The sequence below is a fragment of the Pelodiscus sinensis genome, chromosome 3 (assembly GCF_049634645.1).
Source record: "Pelodiscus sinensis isolate JC-2024 chromosome 3, ASM4963464v1, whole genome shotgun sequence".
In the NCBI taxonomy this organism is placed as follows: Eukaryota; Metazoa; Chordata; order Testudines; family Trionychidae; genus Pelodiscus; species Pelodiscus sinensis.
The window spans coordinates 134,849,099-134,866,492 of record NC_134713.1 but is presented as its reverse complement, the minus strand read 5'-3'; the positions used below and the strand labels follow the sequence as shown (position 1 = coordinate 134,866,492).

The following is a 17,394-nucleotide window of genomic DNA, read 5'->3' as shown; positions in this document are numbered from 1 at the left end:
ATATGGTCATGCCAATTCACTTCAGAATATGATCTGAAGAAGTGAGTCTGCCCCACGAAAGCCCATCACCTAATAAACTATCTTGTTAGTCTTTAAAGTGATGCATATTTTTTCCTTTTGTAACTCTTACCAGTCCTTCAACAATTTGTTTCCTACCCTCTTTACTACACCGTAAAGTCCCCCCTAAATTCATACCTAAGGGATGTCTCTGTCCAAATCATGTGCTCTTCCACATTGGTAGCCTTCCTTTCAAGCCCTTAGTTTAAAAAAATCCTCCACATCCTTTTTAATTGCACATGACAGCAGTCAGGTTCTATTTTGGCTGATGGAGAACCATCCTTCCTACATAGCTTCCTCCTTTCCTGAAGAGCTTCCCATTTCATAAACTCTCTCTACAGCATCATCTCATCCATGCAGTGAGACTTCTGCCATCCTGCCAGTCTTTCTGGCCATGAATGTCACATTGGAATCATTTCAGAGAATCCATAAAGACCCATTGACCCACACTTTGCATTTGGAAAATCATTTAGACTCATTTTGCTGCAAGCATCAAATCTGTAAGCTCAAAAGCAAGAGAGCTAGAAGGAAGAGTCTGCTACTGGCACTAAGTTTTTAAATTTCATGCGTAAATCCCTTGTAATATGTGGCTGAAGAGACACCTGGTTGGACCAGACCCTTTGCTGCTGTAAACCAGCAGAGCGTCCATGACTCTGATGGTGCTACTCTCATTTATGTTATCTGTGATCTGTCCGGTTGATTTGAGCAATTCCACCTGGTATCCAGCAGAGATGGTTTTGCTTTGTAACTCTGAAACAAAGCTTTCCAGTTATGGTCAGCACTTGCTCAGGGATTTGAAGGGGAAGAGGCTCCCTGTTCTTCCCTCATCTTGGGGTACCAACAAAGAGCCAAATACAACCGAGCCCAAAATAATCAATACCACATTTTTTCTGATCTAATGGGCTAGCAGAAATGCCTCGTGTATTGATTCCTATGGACAGATGCAACTTCAAGCGTAATATTTTTGTTAAATTTTTGTAAAATGTACAAATGTTTTATCCTCATTGCTTCTACAAATGGATGCAAAAAAGTTAGAGGGGCCATTATTTTATTTATAATTTATCCAAATATACACTAAGTTACAGTCAGAACACTCAAGGTATGTCTACACTGCAGCGTTATTTCGGAATAACTCATGTTATTCCGAAATAACAAAGAGCGTGTCTTCACTGCAAGCCATTATTTTGAAATAATGTCAAGCTGGAGGACTTCCTACTCCAACTCCTGTAACCCCCATTTCATGAGGAGTAAGGGAAGTCAAAGGGAAAATGATCTTCCCTCGACTTCTTGCTGTGTAGACAACGCCAAACGCCGAATTAAGCTATTTTGCCTTCAACAACGCAACTGACATAGTTCAAGTTGCGTAGCTTAATTCAACTTTTGCCCTGCTGTGTAGATGTGCCCTCACCTAAAGCCCTTTACAATATTTTTAAAACACACCAATAAATACAACCCAATTACTTGACACCAAACCAAACAAGCTTCCTACACTATCCCAACTGAAGTCTATCACTACCCCACCATCTCCTCATTGGCAAGGAAGAAACATAGCAGGAGCATATAATGAAATATTAGTAACAGTTTAACATGGCTCTGTAGAAAGCCATTATGCTCTTCTGTGCCTTCCTAACAAGATAGCTGAAGTATGGTGTTTTACTTGTGCTACCCCATAACATTGCATAATTCTAAAAACAACCCTGAGACCACAACATAAGCACAAAACTGGAAAGCTTCCCAGAAAGGCCTCTGAAGGAGACCCATTCTGCTCCAGCAGCTACTTAGGAAACAACAGCATCATTGTGCTTAGAGAATTAGGTAACAGAAAAGCATAATCAGAATCACTCCTGCTAACATTTTACTTACGTAGATTCCACAGCAAGACGGGAAAGTATAGCCTGAAAAATAAAATATGTTCAGATTATGCACTTAATTAAGGAACTAAGGGGATAGTGAGATCAAAGTTCAGAAGCATGACATAATAATGGAAGAATTCCAAACTACTGCACATCTTTCAAGGAATTTAAAGTGGGGGAGGGGAGGTAAGCAGGAGAGGATCATTGTTTCTTAGGCACTACAGTCATCTTGCTGGATTCTAAATGGACAAATCTCATAGCACTCTGGTGCACTTTGCATTTGGTGACATTATTTGAGGATATATTCATCTGAAGGACTGGAGCTCAATTCAGTACTGGTAAAAGCAAGTGTAATTCCACGAGCATCAGCACAGCTGTATTCACTTATACTGAGGATGAATTTGATCCATGGTGTCACTCACACAGGGTCCAGAAATTTTAAATGCACTTGAGTCTTATGGCGAAATCATGGATTAGAAATTCACGTATGGTGCCAAAGAGCCAACATATGCCCTTCCATACGGCTTCTACCCTGAGGGCTGTCCTAGGCATCTACTGGTGAAGCAGCCACATGGAAAGCTCTCTGTGCTAGCTCTTCACAGTCTAATGCAAGAAGCCACAATGGAGACACTGAAGTCAGAATGGCAACTTTTACATAGATCCAGCACTTCTAGTATCCTTGGCAATAGGGGCAGAGAAGTTATCACTGGTAATCACCCCGCAGTCTGGACTAGCAGGCAACCCCTGGGCATGGGTGGGCTTAACCTGGGGGAAGTGGATTTTAACCTCTGTGGGGTTTCAAAATAATTGACAACGCATCTAATCAAATAATCTCAGATTAAAGAACTGCCAGGTTCTGTTTGCAGGTTTTTGCAAACCACTATGCCATGAAGCCCTGAAAACTGGCACTTTTACTTAGAAATTTTCATCCACTTAGTCTTTTAAAGACACTATATTAGTATAATGTTAATTTCTCTAAATGAACCCTCATGATTGAGGAGATTCCAAAGTTAAAGCAGAACCCACAACTTTAACCCTGCCCCACTGTTTATCTGCATTATCAGGATATTTTTTTAAATTTTCATTGCTGGAGTTGTTTGATTTATCCATGGCAAATAGGGTATATAATTAATTTCGGCATTTTTAAGTCAAATAAATTATTCATAAATGACTGTCCAATATTTATTCAGCTCTATAGGTGGTTGAATTATATGTGACAAAGAATTTACATGATTAATTTCTCCAATCACTTAAAGCATTCTCAAGTCCCTTTTATTATTTGATTAAATCTAAGGCTCACATACTCAGAAATCATATCACACCATTTTTCTGAAGACCTCAGTCCTGCAAAGACTGATGGCATATAACTTAATGAGCCTACTGAATATAATTAAGCATATGCATAAGGCTCAAAGTCTGAGAGTAACCTGTCTAGCATCTTGTAATTGTTTTTCATTCTTATATAAAATATAGATCTCTCAAGCTTTCCTCCCAAACTAAAATCTCTTAATTCACTCTATTTTTCCACCGATTAGTGATCATTTCAGAAATGAGGTACTAAGAAAGGTATCTTTCGTAAGCCACAGAAGGAGACTGCCCAAAGAATGATTGCCTTTGGCCCATAATTTGGTGCATCTGCATAAATAAGACACATAGTTTCCTCTTATTGAATAATCACATCAAATTATTTTTGGCTGAAGTGAAATTGTACTGAATTGTATGAGGATCAGTCTTGTTTGAAACACGGGCAGGAAATAGCCAAATCTTTGTAGGTCTCTTTGCATTATTTCCTCTAGTGTTTGCAAATGCCCCTACATTTATCATCTGTACATCAAACATGCTGTTTATGTCTCTTTACAGAACATCAATAAAGTTGTTGAAGAAAACTAAATATAACAACTATCACTGTGGTGCTGTTGAACATCTCACAATTTGGTGCTTTGCTACTTATTGTGTAGAGATCTATACAGTTACATTTAAAATTGGCTTCCCAGGAGAAACCCAGTTTGGACTCCACACCTTAAATTCACTCTGAATAAACCAATCTGGAATTCCATGTGTGTGATTTTTGGCCTCAGGTAGATTCTTATGCCTAGAAACAGAAATTAGACCAGACATTTGGTAGATAGTCATAAAATAACTCTTTTTTTAAACCTAATTCAGTAGGAGCAAAACTAGTGTTACCTGGGGATATTAAAACTCATAGAAGGGGAAACTTAACTATTTCTCTTCAGGTGCCAGGAATAAATCAACAGGAACATAACAATTCAATCTGATAAGATTTATGCAAGTGAGCATGCTCTATCTAAAACTGCAGCTTATTAGATTTAAGTACAAACAGACATAAGCAATATAGGTTTAGAACATTCCAGCTATTTACCTAACAACTTGAACAGTATTGTATAATTAACAGCAGGATTGCTGTGACCAGTTGCTCACCCACCAAGGAGAAAAGGTGCTAAGCAAAAAAGTCTCTTAAGATGGCTTTAAAGGACTGCTCCAAAATACTTTCAATTAACTTTTTTACAAAACACATAGGCCATAATGACCGCCGCTGGGTTATTACTTTAACTTTTAATAAACTTTTAAGGTTTTCAAACTACTAAGGTTTTCAGTCTTAGTTGTTACTTCCCTTCCTTCCATTCTGATTAGCAGAAACTGCCAGCTAGATAAGACTTTATTTCTAAAAACCTGTCTCCAAATTAACCCTCTTCTTTGTGGTGTTCTATTTCATTATTTCAGGGTAGCTAAATGCACATAACATGATTGCAATTAGGTTAATTACATTCTGGGATTTATACACCCCTCAAAACCAGGGCAACACTAGAATGGGGCACTTACCACTAAATAAAGTGGTGCAGGATCTATCTCTGTATCTCTAACAGAAATGTCAGATACCAGGGCAATGCCTGTGACCAAGTCTTTGAGTGGAGGTAATCATTCATGAAGTTACTTTGAGCTTACTTCATCACCCCTGCAAGCATATGGAAGTTTTTCCATGAACTTCAGTGACTGGTGAATTGGGCCATTACTTACTAGCAGCAGTTTCTGCATATTTAATAAAATTACTGGGATGATGCAAACACTTTATAAAAGGCACCTAACACCAATGCAGACTGTGGCCCTGAATGGACAGCTGTACTGATTAGCAAGCCCACTGATCATGTGGACTTCCCACAGTTCATATAGGACTGCGTGCTAACAACCCTTACAGATTTATAAATGAAACTATTATTCATTAAGATTCCTATTATTGCATATAACTGTAACCCTTTCATTTGAGGGGGAAACAGCACAGCCTACCAGCAGGGCTAATGTAACATCCCTCTTCCCAGCTCTCTCTTTTCTCTTGCACTGTAGGTAGGCATTTGTCACTCCCTAAAGAACATATCTAGAGCACTTTTCAATAAAGAAGGTGTAGTACACCCTGGCTATGTCTAGACTGGCATGATTTTCCACAAATGCTTTTAACTGAAACGTTTTCCGTTAAAAGCATTTGCAGAAAAGAGCGTCTAGATTGGCATGGACGCTTTTCCACAAAAGCACTTTTTGCGGAAAAGCGTCCGTGCCAATCTAGACGCTCTTTTGCTCAAAAAAGCCCCGATTGCCATTTTCGCGATCGGGGCTTTTTTGCACAAAACAAATCTGAGCTGTCTACACTGGCCCTTTTGCACAAAAGATTTTGTGCCAAAGGACTTTTGCCCAAACGGGAGCAGCATAGTATTTCCGCAAGAAGCACTGATTTCTTACATGAGATCGTCAGTGTTCTTGCGGAAATTCAAGCTGCCAGTGTAGACAGCTGGCAGTCTAGACACAGCCCCTGACAAGTACCCCATCATTGATCTAGTTGTAGTTATGGCGGTGAGGGGAAGGACAAGCATCTCTGTCATCCTTTGGTTACTGCCACAGGTAAACAATTTATAATTAAATGTCCACAGAAATAAACACAATTTACAGCCTGGGACATGGGTAACTTGCAAAGTCATCAAAACATGTGTAAGAAATGCAAAATTGCTTGGAAACAAGCTTCCCTGAAGCTCACAACTTCTCTGAGTTTCTCCACAAAAACACTATGTGCAGCGTGGTTCACAGAATTATTAAATGGGATTTCTAGGCTGATCTAAAGGGATAACCCTTTTTCTAAACCCTACATTAACCAAATTATTAAATGTTAATCTGTGAACAGGGACAGATTGGGCCATTCTTACATCACTGCCAATTGTTCTGGGGTCAGACACATACAGACCTTGCATGAGGTCTTTTGCCATTAGTAGCACTAGCCACCCCAATAGTACGAGAATGGTGCTATGGTTTAGGCCAGTGGTCCCCAACCATTTGAGGTTGCCGGGTGCCAGGGGGTCCCACATAGCCCCCATGGCCGCGTGTCCGGGGGCAGGGCCCCCCCATGCGCCACGCACCTGGTGCCAGCGCCCCCCCCCCCCAACTGCCACACGCCCCGGGCCGACGCCCCTCTCCAAGCGCCACACGCCCGGGGTTGGTGCCCCCCCCATGCGCCGTGCACCCAGAGTGCGGGCGGCCAATCAGCGGCGCTGACCCATGATGGTGACCAGCTGTTAGGGTGATCAGATGTCCTGATTGTATACAGACAGTCCAGATATCCAAGGCTTTTTCTTATATAGGTGTTTATTACCTCTAACCTCCTGTCCCAATGGTCCATACTTGCTCTGTGGTCACCCTAGCAGCTGTGGAAGGAAGTGTAGAATGTCCAGGAGCCGCTCACCACACACCCAATGCAGAGCTGAGCCTCTAGCAAACAGTCAAATCCCAAGACAAGTAAGAAGAGACTTTAACACATACAAAGCTTCAGCCAATTCTACATGTAACACTAGCATCCATGCTGTCAATCTTCATTAAAACTAACTAGCAGCTTGGCACATTCAAAGGGTGAAGTAAATACTAGACACAGCTTGCTGCATTTTGCTTGAAAACCCTGGATCTTCTAATTAAGTAACGAACCCTTGCCGCATTTAGAAAGGATAAGTAGCCAGCATCTGATGTAAATCAAGCTCCTTAAAAATTGATCCATTGTGGGTTGACCCAGCTCTGAATGCTCTTTTCTTCCCTTTAATTAAACAAAGTTGAGAGCTTATTTGGAGGGAGCCACTGAGAGCCCTGCAAGCTGCTAACCTCTCAGTCATTTCAAAAAGTTAGCGAGGGCTCCTAATTGATTGTTGCCCCAAAGCCATGTTGTTGGATAACATGTTAGCACACCATCATGCTGATAATGCTGGTGCTTGCATGTCACTTTTCCTTGATCAAGCATATTAAGCTCTAAGTGGGGTTTTTATTGTATTGTAGCTGGGTTGTGGAGAGAAAGGGTGGCTAGACATCTCATGGCAGAAATCTTATCTCTGCCCTTCCATCTAAAGTAATATAGGTTACTCGACAGGAAATTATCCAGCTGATGTATGCCCATGTCTGAATTTCCCCTCTTCTGACAATTTACACAAAAATAGCGCATAGAAACAAGGAAATCCAAAATAATTCAGGGACAATGACTCCTAAATGTATAAATCAGCAACATAATTCAGATTATGAAAGGCCATTAGCCCATCAAGTATCAGCCCCATACGGGGGGCAATGCATAGCCAGACAACTCCAGTGGGAGTCCAGGAGGCATTATGCCTCCAGCAATAAAAACAATGCATCCCAAAGCACCAGAGCCTGCTACCCCTGCACCGTCCTCAAAAAAAGGGTGACTATATGCTTGGCAGTTGCCTCCATCCCCAGCTACGTTTGCTTGCTAGCACAGAAAGATAGGGACGCTGTCTTCTGCACAGTTTCTAAAGGCTGTTGTTAGTTGTAGCATTAGTTTCATGGGCTTCCTAGTGTGCCTGTCCACTATGCAAGGATGTAAGAGAAGGGAGAAGGTCCTTGCTCCCTCTCCTGTGCACTGTGGTCAGGTGCAGCCTGGCTCCTCTGCTGTAACTAAATGTTGTTTGTAACAGTCTGCTGGCTTTCTCTCTCCACCAGTGTGGAAAACCACCGTGCCTCTGCGTGCTGTTCTGACCCAAAACAGCGCCAGCTGACACCTCTTTCCAGTCCTATTTTCAATGGTTTACTACTTTTCACACCACTCTCATGCTATGTCTACACTGCAGGCTTTTGCCAGCAGAGAGTATGCTAATGAAGTGCTCATTAGCATTTGTCGCACTGTCATTTGCATATTCTCTGCCGATGCTTTTTGCACAAGAGGTTTTTGCGCAAAAACAAGCAGTGTAGATGGGTCCATTTTGTGCAAAAAAACACTTTTGTGCAAGAGTCTTATGCCTTAAAAAAGGAGGTATAAGGATCTTGTGCAAAAGGGGGGGGGTTTGCGCAAAACGGACACGTCTACACTGCTTGTTTTTGTGCAAAAACATCTTGCGCAAACAGCATCGGCAGAGAATATGCAAATGACACCATGATAAATGCTAATGAGCCCTTCATTAGCATACTCTTTGCTAACAAAAGCCTGCAGTGTGGACATCGCCTCAGAGACCTAAGTTTTGGCAGACTGATTTAGATCCATTTTCATATTATTAAATTAGGCACTTTACCTCTGATGATGAAGTCTTGGGGAACCACCTACCACATGCCAGTAGTCTCTTCTTACCAATTAGGAGAGACACCTGGGGCTCCATTTCAGCGTTGTCCTGCTGCATAGGTGCTGGAACTAGGGATGCAAAGGGGGGCACTGCAACACCCGTAGATTTGCATGGTTTCCATTATATACAGGGTTTACAGTTTGGTTCAAAGGCTCTTAACACTTTTGCCCAGCTGCCCCTTTGCACCATCTACATAAGAACATAAGAACGTCCATACTGGGTCAGACCAAAGGTCCATCTAGCCTAGCATCCTGTCTACCAATAGTGGCCAATACCAGATGTCCCAGAGGGAAGGAACACAACAGCTAATATTCATGTGATCCCTCCCCTGTCATCCATTTACAGACATACAGAGGCTAAAGACACCATTCCTACCCATCCTGGCTAACAGCCATTGATGGACCTAAGCTCCATGAATCTATCTAGCTCTATTTTGAACAAGGAGTTCCACAGGTTGACTGTGGACCAGCAAACAAGGACAGGTGCATGTTACACACTAAGGCTGTGTCCAGACTCAGGGGGTTTTTCGGGAAAAGTAGCCTTTTTCCGAAAAAACTTCACCTGCATCTAGACTGCAGCCGCGTTCTTTCGAAATTAAATCGAAAGAACGCGGCTTTTCTTTCGACGGCGGTAAACCTCATTTCACGAGGAAGAACGCCTTCTTTCGAAAGTGCTTCTTTCGAAAGAAGGCGTTCTTGAATGTAAATAGGGCTTCTTCGAAAGAGAGCATCCAGACTCACTGGGTGCTTTCTTTCGAAAAAACGGCTTGCTCTTTCAAAAGTTCCGCGTGCAGTCTAGACTCTCTCTTTCGAAAGAGGCTTGCAGTCTAGACATAGCCTAAGAATACAAGCTCAGCTGCAATGACTAAATGAGAAGGCCAGAGTTAGACCAGAGAAACAAGAGACAGAATGGAGGCAGGAGGTGATGTGGTAGGTAGTCCAGTGTCCTAGCAATTCAATGTCCCCGAAGGGATGCTTGGGGGCATCACATAATAGGGTACAAATTACAGCATCCCTAATAGCTGCCCTAGCCTACTAGGCTATTGTGGGGAGGGGGAGGAGTAGCTTCAGTTCAGGGATAACTTGCTGCCAATGCAGAAGTTTAGGATTCAGCTGCATCACCTGAGCACAGCTGAGCATCAGCAGTGGTATTCTTCCATTATATATAAACAAAGGAGTCCGGCCTTCTGTAATTAACCTAGCTGAGTTTAGAACCTGCATAATGCTGTTAGGATTAAAAGCGGAGAAAGAAGACACCAGTGTTCAGAGAAGACACTATTTTGACATTTTTAATGTATTTAAATTATGAAGGTCTCAGGTAAGTGAGGAAGCAGCCCACCAAGGCCCCTGAGAAAGTCCTAACATCAGGCATGGAGGCATTAAGGAATTATTTGGAGAGATGCCATGGTGGGAGTAGTCATGCCATGGAAAGACGGTTGGCATCAGAGATGAGGGACTCTTTGATTATGATAATGTAACAGAACCATGTCAGGGACTGACACTTGGAAGGTAATAAAGTGATAGGGAATAGCCAGCATGGGTTTGTGAAGAACAAGTCATGCCAAACTAATCTGATAGCTTTCTTTGATAGGATAACGAGCCTTGTGGATAAGGGAGAAGCGGTGGATGTCATATACCTAGACTTTAGTAAGGCATTTGATACAGTCTCACATGATATTCTTATTGATAAACTAGGCAAATATAACTTAGATAGGGCCACGATAAGGTGGGTGCATAATTGGCTGGATAACCGTAGTCAGAGAGTTGTTGTTAACGGAGCTAAATCCTGCTGGAAAGGGATAACAAGTGGAGTTCCGCAAGGGTCTGTTTTGGGACCCGTACTGTTCAATATCTTCATCAATGATGAAGATATTGGGATAGAGAGTACGCTTATTAAGTTTGCAGATGATACCAAACTGGGTGGGGTTGCAACTTCTTTGGAGGATAGGGACATAATTCAAAATGACCTTAGCAAGTTAGAGAAATGGTCAGAGGTAAACAGGATGAAGTTTAATAAAGAGAAATGTAAAGTGCTCCACTTAGGAAGGAACAATCAGTTCCATACATACAAGATGGGAAGCGACTGTCTAGGAAGGAGCATGGCGGAAAGGGATCTAGGGGTCATAGTGGACCACAAGTTGAATATGAGTCAACAGTGTGATGCTGCTGCAAAAAAAGCAAATATGATTCTAGGTTGTATCAACAGGTGTGTTGTAAGCAAAACTCGTGAAGTCATTCTGCCGCTGTACTCTGCACTAGTTAGGCCTCAGCTGGAGTACTGTGTCCAGTTCTGGGCACCACATTTCAAGAAAGATGTGGAGAAATTGGAAAGGGTACAGAGAAGAGCGACAAGAATGATTAAAGGTCTAGAGAACATGACCTATGAAGCCAGGCTTCATGAACTGGGCTTGTTTAGTTTGGAAAAAAGAAGATTAAGGGGGGACATGATAGCAGTTTTCAAATATCTAAAAGGGTGTCACAAGGAGGAAGGAGAAATTTTGTTCCTCTTGGTTTCTGAGGACAGGACAAGGAGTAATGGGCTTAAAGTGCAGCAGGGGAGGCTTAGATTGGACATTAGGAAAAAATTCCTAACTGTCAGGGTGGTCAAATATTGGAATAAATTGCCAAGGGAGGTGGTGGAATCTCCCTCTCTGGAGATATTTAAGAACAGGCTAGATAGACATCTGTCAGGGATGGTGTAGACGGAGCTTGATCCTGCCTTGAGGGCGGGGGGCTGGACTCGATGACCTCTCGAGGTCCCTTCCAGTCGTATGATTCTATGATTCTATGACTTGAGAGAATAACCTCAGTGAGAGCAGGGAAGGACTGGGAGAGTCTCACCAACTGGTGGAGTGGGGAAGACTTTAGTTGAAGCCAGGCAGTAGCCACATCACTCAGTGAAAGGAACAGCCATAGTTGGATTCAGAGGGACAAGGAGCTAAACATGGGCTTTGTGGTCTCAGGGGGGAATAATTTGGGGCATGTCATTTCTAAAGATGGGATTACACCAACCTCAAAAACAGTCTGTGTGGGAAGTGCAAGGGCTTTTTTTTTTTAAGATGTCCTATTGTTGAGAGCTCCAGTACATCTCCAACTGATGTGTCCAGGATTGAGAGCTTGGCACAAATGGGCTGCCACTAATTCAATCTTCTAGCCGTGCTGAAGCTGACACATGGCTCACTACAGTTGCAGCAGCCAATAGCCGTCTGTACCAGGGCTTTCAAAACACCAGTGGTGCTAAACCCCAAAAGTAGGGAATTTTGTGGAACGTTTCCTTAATATGTGGAAAGTGAGGTAAGCATGGTCCACAATTCAGGGCTCTCAGTTTTGCAAACGCCAAATTAGGAATTCGTAGTTAACGGCCTCATGAACACAGATCATGTACTAAAATTGCTCCCAAGAGCAATTTGAGGCTGACAAACACACAGTGTGAGCACAACATTCAGAGCACAGATGTAGTGTGTTTAAATTGGGCTTACACTGTTCAGGAGGCTGTCAGAGGCATTTCAAACTCATTGAAGCTTCCGATGTGCCTTCAGGAATAAGTCCCAAAACAACACCTAAACTAATTAATTTTTTCAAGGATCTTTACATTTTTAACACATTTGCACAAGTAATAATAAATCACATTTGGACCAACTTGCACATGAAGTTTGAGTCCAGATGTGACTTAAAATATCCTTGCTTTAAACACCTAAAAATGGAGGTTTACAATGGACATGCTAATATAGCTTTAAGTGTTTATGCAAAACAGGCACTACAAAACAATACCCATTTTTAGATAGCTGCCACCTGTCCTATTGTGGGAATGCCTGTGTTAATGTTTAGATGCTAATAAGAAAAAGGCAGATATAATATAATTTTGCCTGCATTGCCAATCAGAGAAACCAAAGCAAGTTTGTGGAAGCCTTGAAAAGAATACGGTTTGAATGGCTTGTAATGGAGTTCTGCTGTGCAGAAGTTTTGCAGAATTTTTATGGTCTCTGTCCAGAAACAAATGGAGTAAATTAATTTGATTTCTCTCTCTTCCTATACATTAAGCGAACAAAGAAAAATCAGACTGTCAATCTCCTAATACGTTCTTATTTTTCCCCATTGCTCTAAATGACAGCCTCCCGGGTAAATCAGAGTTGTGAGCTGATGACCAGGAAAGTGTGTGTAAAGAACTGTTATACCTTTTTCTACAAGTGAAATCAATATATCATGAAAGAGGGAAGGGGGAGAAAAGACAGATAAGGGAGAAGTTGTTAAAAAAAAAAGTTGAAGCTTTGTCTGCTTTCCAGCCATGCTATTGAACAATATGTTGCCATTCATCCAGATTTACTGACACATTTTATTTTATCAAATGAAGATAATTATCTCTTTCACACTCTACCTTTGTGCCCTTTCAGATGACCCTGCCTTTTTCTTCTTTTCTGACAGCATAAATTACACACATTTTTCTGTCACTTAGCAAAATAGTCAAGTAATGATTAATTCAGCACTATTTTTTTTCCAAGTGTAATGCTGACCCAAAGGGCTAAGGTGCTGAAGTGAGCGGACAAAACATCATGAGTCAAGTTTTCAGAGCCTTACTTGGGGTCTAGTGTGAGCCTACAACTGTCAGTCTGTATTCTGATCAACTTCTTAGTGATGTCAGTGAGAGATTTGATTGGCTCAGGACTTAAAACTGTGACCCCCCCCCCCCCCCGGCCAGTGCTGTGGGAACAATTGTGAGAAGGGGTGCTGAGCAGTACCTCCTTCCTTACCTCTGGCCATGCCTCTGCCTGCCCCTTAAAGCTAGGGCTGGCAGGCAGGACCCCTCATGTGGGGTCAGTGACCACAGCTGGGTGGGGCCCAGTAGCGGGGCTGGCAGCCAAGTGCAACCCAGAGACAGCAGCCAAGCAGGACCCAGGCAACAGTGGGCCTAGAGGCTGAGCGGAACCCAGGGGGCACCGGCACAGGGTTGACAGCTGGGACCCTAGGCAGCAGGCGTGTGGGGCCAGGATGCCCAAAACTTGGGGGTGCTGCAGCACCCCCTGCATCCTACCTCCCATGCCTATACCCCTGGAATACTGTTTATGTGTCAGCCACCCTCTTGGCCAAGACACCAGGGACTAAAGCACAACTGGCCCAAAGTGGACAGATACCAGGCAAAAGTGGCCAGCAGAGAAATCCTACTGCTCAGGGGAACTCTCCATTGGGAGTCAGTTCCTGGATCAGCCCCCACATAGTTCCTGTGTAGAGGGAAATAGAGGGCGTTCCAGGGTCAGGGAGCAGGGGTGTGGAAAGCAGAGCTCTACTTTGCTTCTCTTCAGTTAGTATAAGGGCACTAAAGGGATTTATACTAGAGACATAATTTGCAGCTCTACTTTACACCATGACCAGGTGGCATGAGATCAAGGTATGTGACCAGTTCCCCAAGATCCAGACACATACGATACATTCCATACAGAGGGAGAATCTAACTAGCTAATCAGTCAGCCAGCCCTCGGTTCTTTATTTAAGTTGGTAAAAGCAACAGTAAACACAACCCCTAATTTCGCTTTTTATTCTCACCAATGAAGAACTGTCACACTGAAATATTTCCCATAGGAAACAAAACAACTTAGCTTCCACTTTTACAAATAAAAATGGCACCTGTGTGCAGCACAGTACCAATGGTTTAGCAATACTTTAGACTAAATGTGTCAGTCAGATTTAATAACTTATTTTGTTAATTAAGCATAAATTGGTTCTTAGATTCCACTTACTGTGGTGTAGTGATTTACATAATTTGAAATTACACAACCAATAAAGCACTAATTACTGTTCTTTTCTATTATATCTGAATTTGCAATAAAAAGTCTATGATTTTCATTAGTATGAGATAGAGCAATTACGTTGCTATTTTTAAACATGCTAGAATCACAAGGAAAAAAGCTAAAATACAAAGCACTTGCCTTTCAATGGGCAGTGGTTCGAGCAGATGAAAATAGATCTTTTGTTGGTATGCTGGTGTAATTGCAAATGAATAGAAACTAATTTCTACAAGCATTTTAAGATTCCTGTACCATCTGGACAAAAATTCTCACTCCTAGAGGTGCAGTGTGATATCAACCTTGCACATTCATGAAAGCGTGAAACTTTGTGGCTAAACACAACATCGTTTTAGTATACAATGTTATTTTGAGAAGTCAGTCCTTCAGAGTAGGTTTGGACTGTTTTCTACTGACTTCTAATTGCTCTGGATCAGGGCCTTAGTGGGTCTGTAATGGAAAATCTATTATAAAGATGGAGATTTGAGCCCACTTCCATCTACACGCAAATCTCTTGAGCTCAGAATTAAGGTCCTAGGACTCAAACTTAAGGTGTCAGAAAAGATCATCTGGTCTAACCTTCTGTGCACTTCAGGCCCCAGACCCTTACCCACCCACTTCCAGGCATGGAGGATTTAAGCCAGAGTCAAACAGGAACTCAGGGTTCAAGCTCTGTTGCTTTTCAGTGTAGGCAACTCCCCAACTCCAGGTCCTGGAAGTCCACACAAAGTATCCCACAAGTCCATAGGTCAGCTTCCTTTGTCTTTTCTAGCCACAGAATCAACCCCTTGGTTTAATGCAGCAGTAAAGTGAGTCAGTGTTTAATCCTTCCATTGTTTTCTGAATGCTAAGCTGCAAACCCATCATCAGAAAGCGCTCCATGTTTGCAACGGAGACTAACCAGACCAAAGCCTTTGCTTCATGGTCAAGCAGCAAAGGAAGATTTTGCTGACTCTGGTGCAAGGCCAGCAAGACTTTTAATAAGAGTATCAGGAATGACCATGCATAACAGCCAGTGCCACCCTTAGGGGGATGCAGGGCCTGGGACAACCCACCCCTCTGCCCCATGCCCTGTCCCTGCTTTGCTTCTTCCTGCCCCTGCTTCACCCCCATTTCCCTCTTCCCCCAAGCTCCACCCCTTCTCTGATCCTGCCCCACCCCCATTCCAATCTTTCCCCTGAGCCCGGCCGCTGCTTGCCTCTTTCCTCTCCCAGCTCAGTGTGGAAACTCCATTCTCTCAAGGCCAGCATTTACCTCAAGGATATATTTATGGCCACCACATTGGGGGAAGTACATATCTGGTATTTCTGAGACAAATCTACATGACTTTATTTACAGCTGACTTTCCAATACCAATCAGAATGGCAATGGGCCTGTACCAAGCTGGGGTTGCCAGCTTCCAGATGGTTGGTTACTGCAACCCTCTTTTTGGACCAACAGAATCACCCTCGTGTGTCGGAATGCTGAAGAGTTGGGGTAAGCCACTCACAAAGCTCCAGAAATGTAGCTTTCTCCATGCAAAAGTACTAGGCTCACTGCTGGTCATTCCTGATCTACATGATGATGTGATCCCACCTGTCTCTGCTTGTGGCCCTGCACCAGAAACACCTGTCTACATTGGGGTAAGGGAGCAACAGCAGCTGTACCGAGTGTCATAAGCAACATCAACCAATTTAAATCTGCCATGTCTGTGTCCTCTTCCTTCTCCTGCCCCATCATAAGCTCTATCAGGTGCCTTTAGTAGATCACAAAATACTGCCAAATGTCCACCAGCATCTCCTGGAAGCTCTGCCCATTTCCTGCCATTAGTGAAAGTGCAAGCAAGAGAAGTCTTTTGAAAAGGTGCCCCCTCTAGGTTGCTGGGTCTGGTAGCCAGTAGTGCAGACTAACGTGACTGTTCAGCAGGCTGTGTTGATAGTCTGTACACACCAAGGAGACAGGCAAGTTTTTCCCACAGTGCCCCACACTCAAAGAACTAGAGGGACCACGTTTTGGGAGTACACCAAGAACTCTGGGATATGGCTGGTTAAACTCAGGTCTGCATACAATGTGGAGGCCAGAGCCCCAGATCTGAGCCCAAGTTAGTAAATTATTAATGCAGGATTAACAGTCAGTGTGGACACTCAAGCCCTGGGGTTCACGAACCTTAGGTCAGATGGCTCAGTCCCACTAGCCTTGCAGCAGACATGCCCCTAAGGTCCTGAATAGGTTTCACACATTCAGGGAACAAATAAATGAAATACTATTTGCATGACATGAATGAAGCCTTTCATCTGCTCTGTGATGCAAAGCTGCAACTGTCAGGCAGGCACTGGAAAGAGAAATTCTCCCCATTTATCAGTTCAGCTAGTTGTATCCTAAAAGCCAATTCTCTTTGTTGCCAAACCTATGCAAATTTCACAGTATATTTATAACGCTCACAATGCTGTCATTCTCCATTCTGCCAGTAGTGCAGGTATACAGTGTAAGCAGACTTTGCGGATTCTCTTGTATCTAACATCTAGGTAACAATGGAGAAGGTGTTACCATGACCAGTTGCACAGACAAAGAAAGTCAGTCGTATTTGTTTGGAAAACCCCACCCAGATGTTAGTGGGTGGCCAGATTTCCTGACCATTCTTGTTGGATATTGTGAAGCCAACAGATCCCCCTCTGATATAAGAGATCTCTGTTCACATAGCAGTAAGCAGATGTCTTTGGGGATTTTTTAAAAAATATATATGGTTTATTAAATGATCCTCTGCCATGGATCCATCCAATCATTTGTATGCCAAGTGTATTAATGCTGGGCTGTACACAGACTGTTACAGTGTAGTGCATTTTAATAGTGTTTCTCAAAACAAGCTAATTTCCCCAGCAAAATCTTAGTACTCTTGGCATGAAGCCCAGACACAAAGCAGTCTCATCAACTGGGTCTTAAATATTTGTCCCTGCTCTCTGTAGCTTTCCTTTCAGTCACACCATTATCTATGGATCATGGAAATGAACACAAATTACAATGCCATTTTCACTTTCAGAATCATAATATTCTGATTTTTATAAAAGATACTTACCCATAAAAATGAGTTACTTTTTTATGAAGCGAGACTTAACCCAGGACA

At 42.8% G+C, this 17,394-nt stretch overlaps 1 long non-coding RNA gene across 1 annotated transcript in view; it reads right to left on the bottom strand.

Annotated features, from left to right (window-relative positions):
* The window catches only part of LOC142827652 (uncharacterized), a 95,446-nt gene extending 93,466 nt beyond the window's left edge, over window positions 1–1,980 (bottom strand). Inside the window, exon 1 of the long non-coding RNA XR_012902360.1 lies at window positions 1,921–1,980. This is a non-coding gene — a long non-coding RNA (uncharacterized LOC142827652). The remainder of the gene's footprint in view (window positions 1–1,920) is intronic.
* Window positions 1,981–17,394: the final 15,414 nt, after the last annotated feature.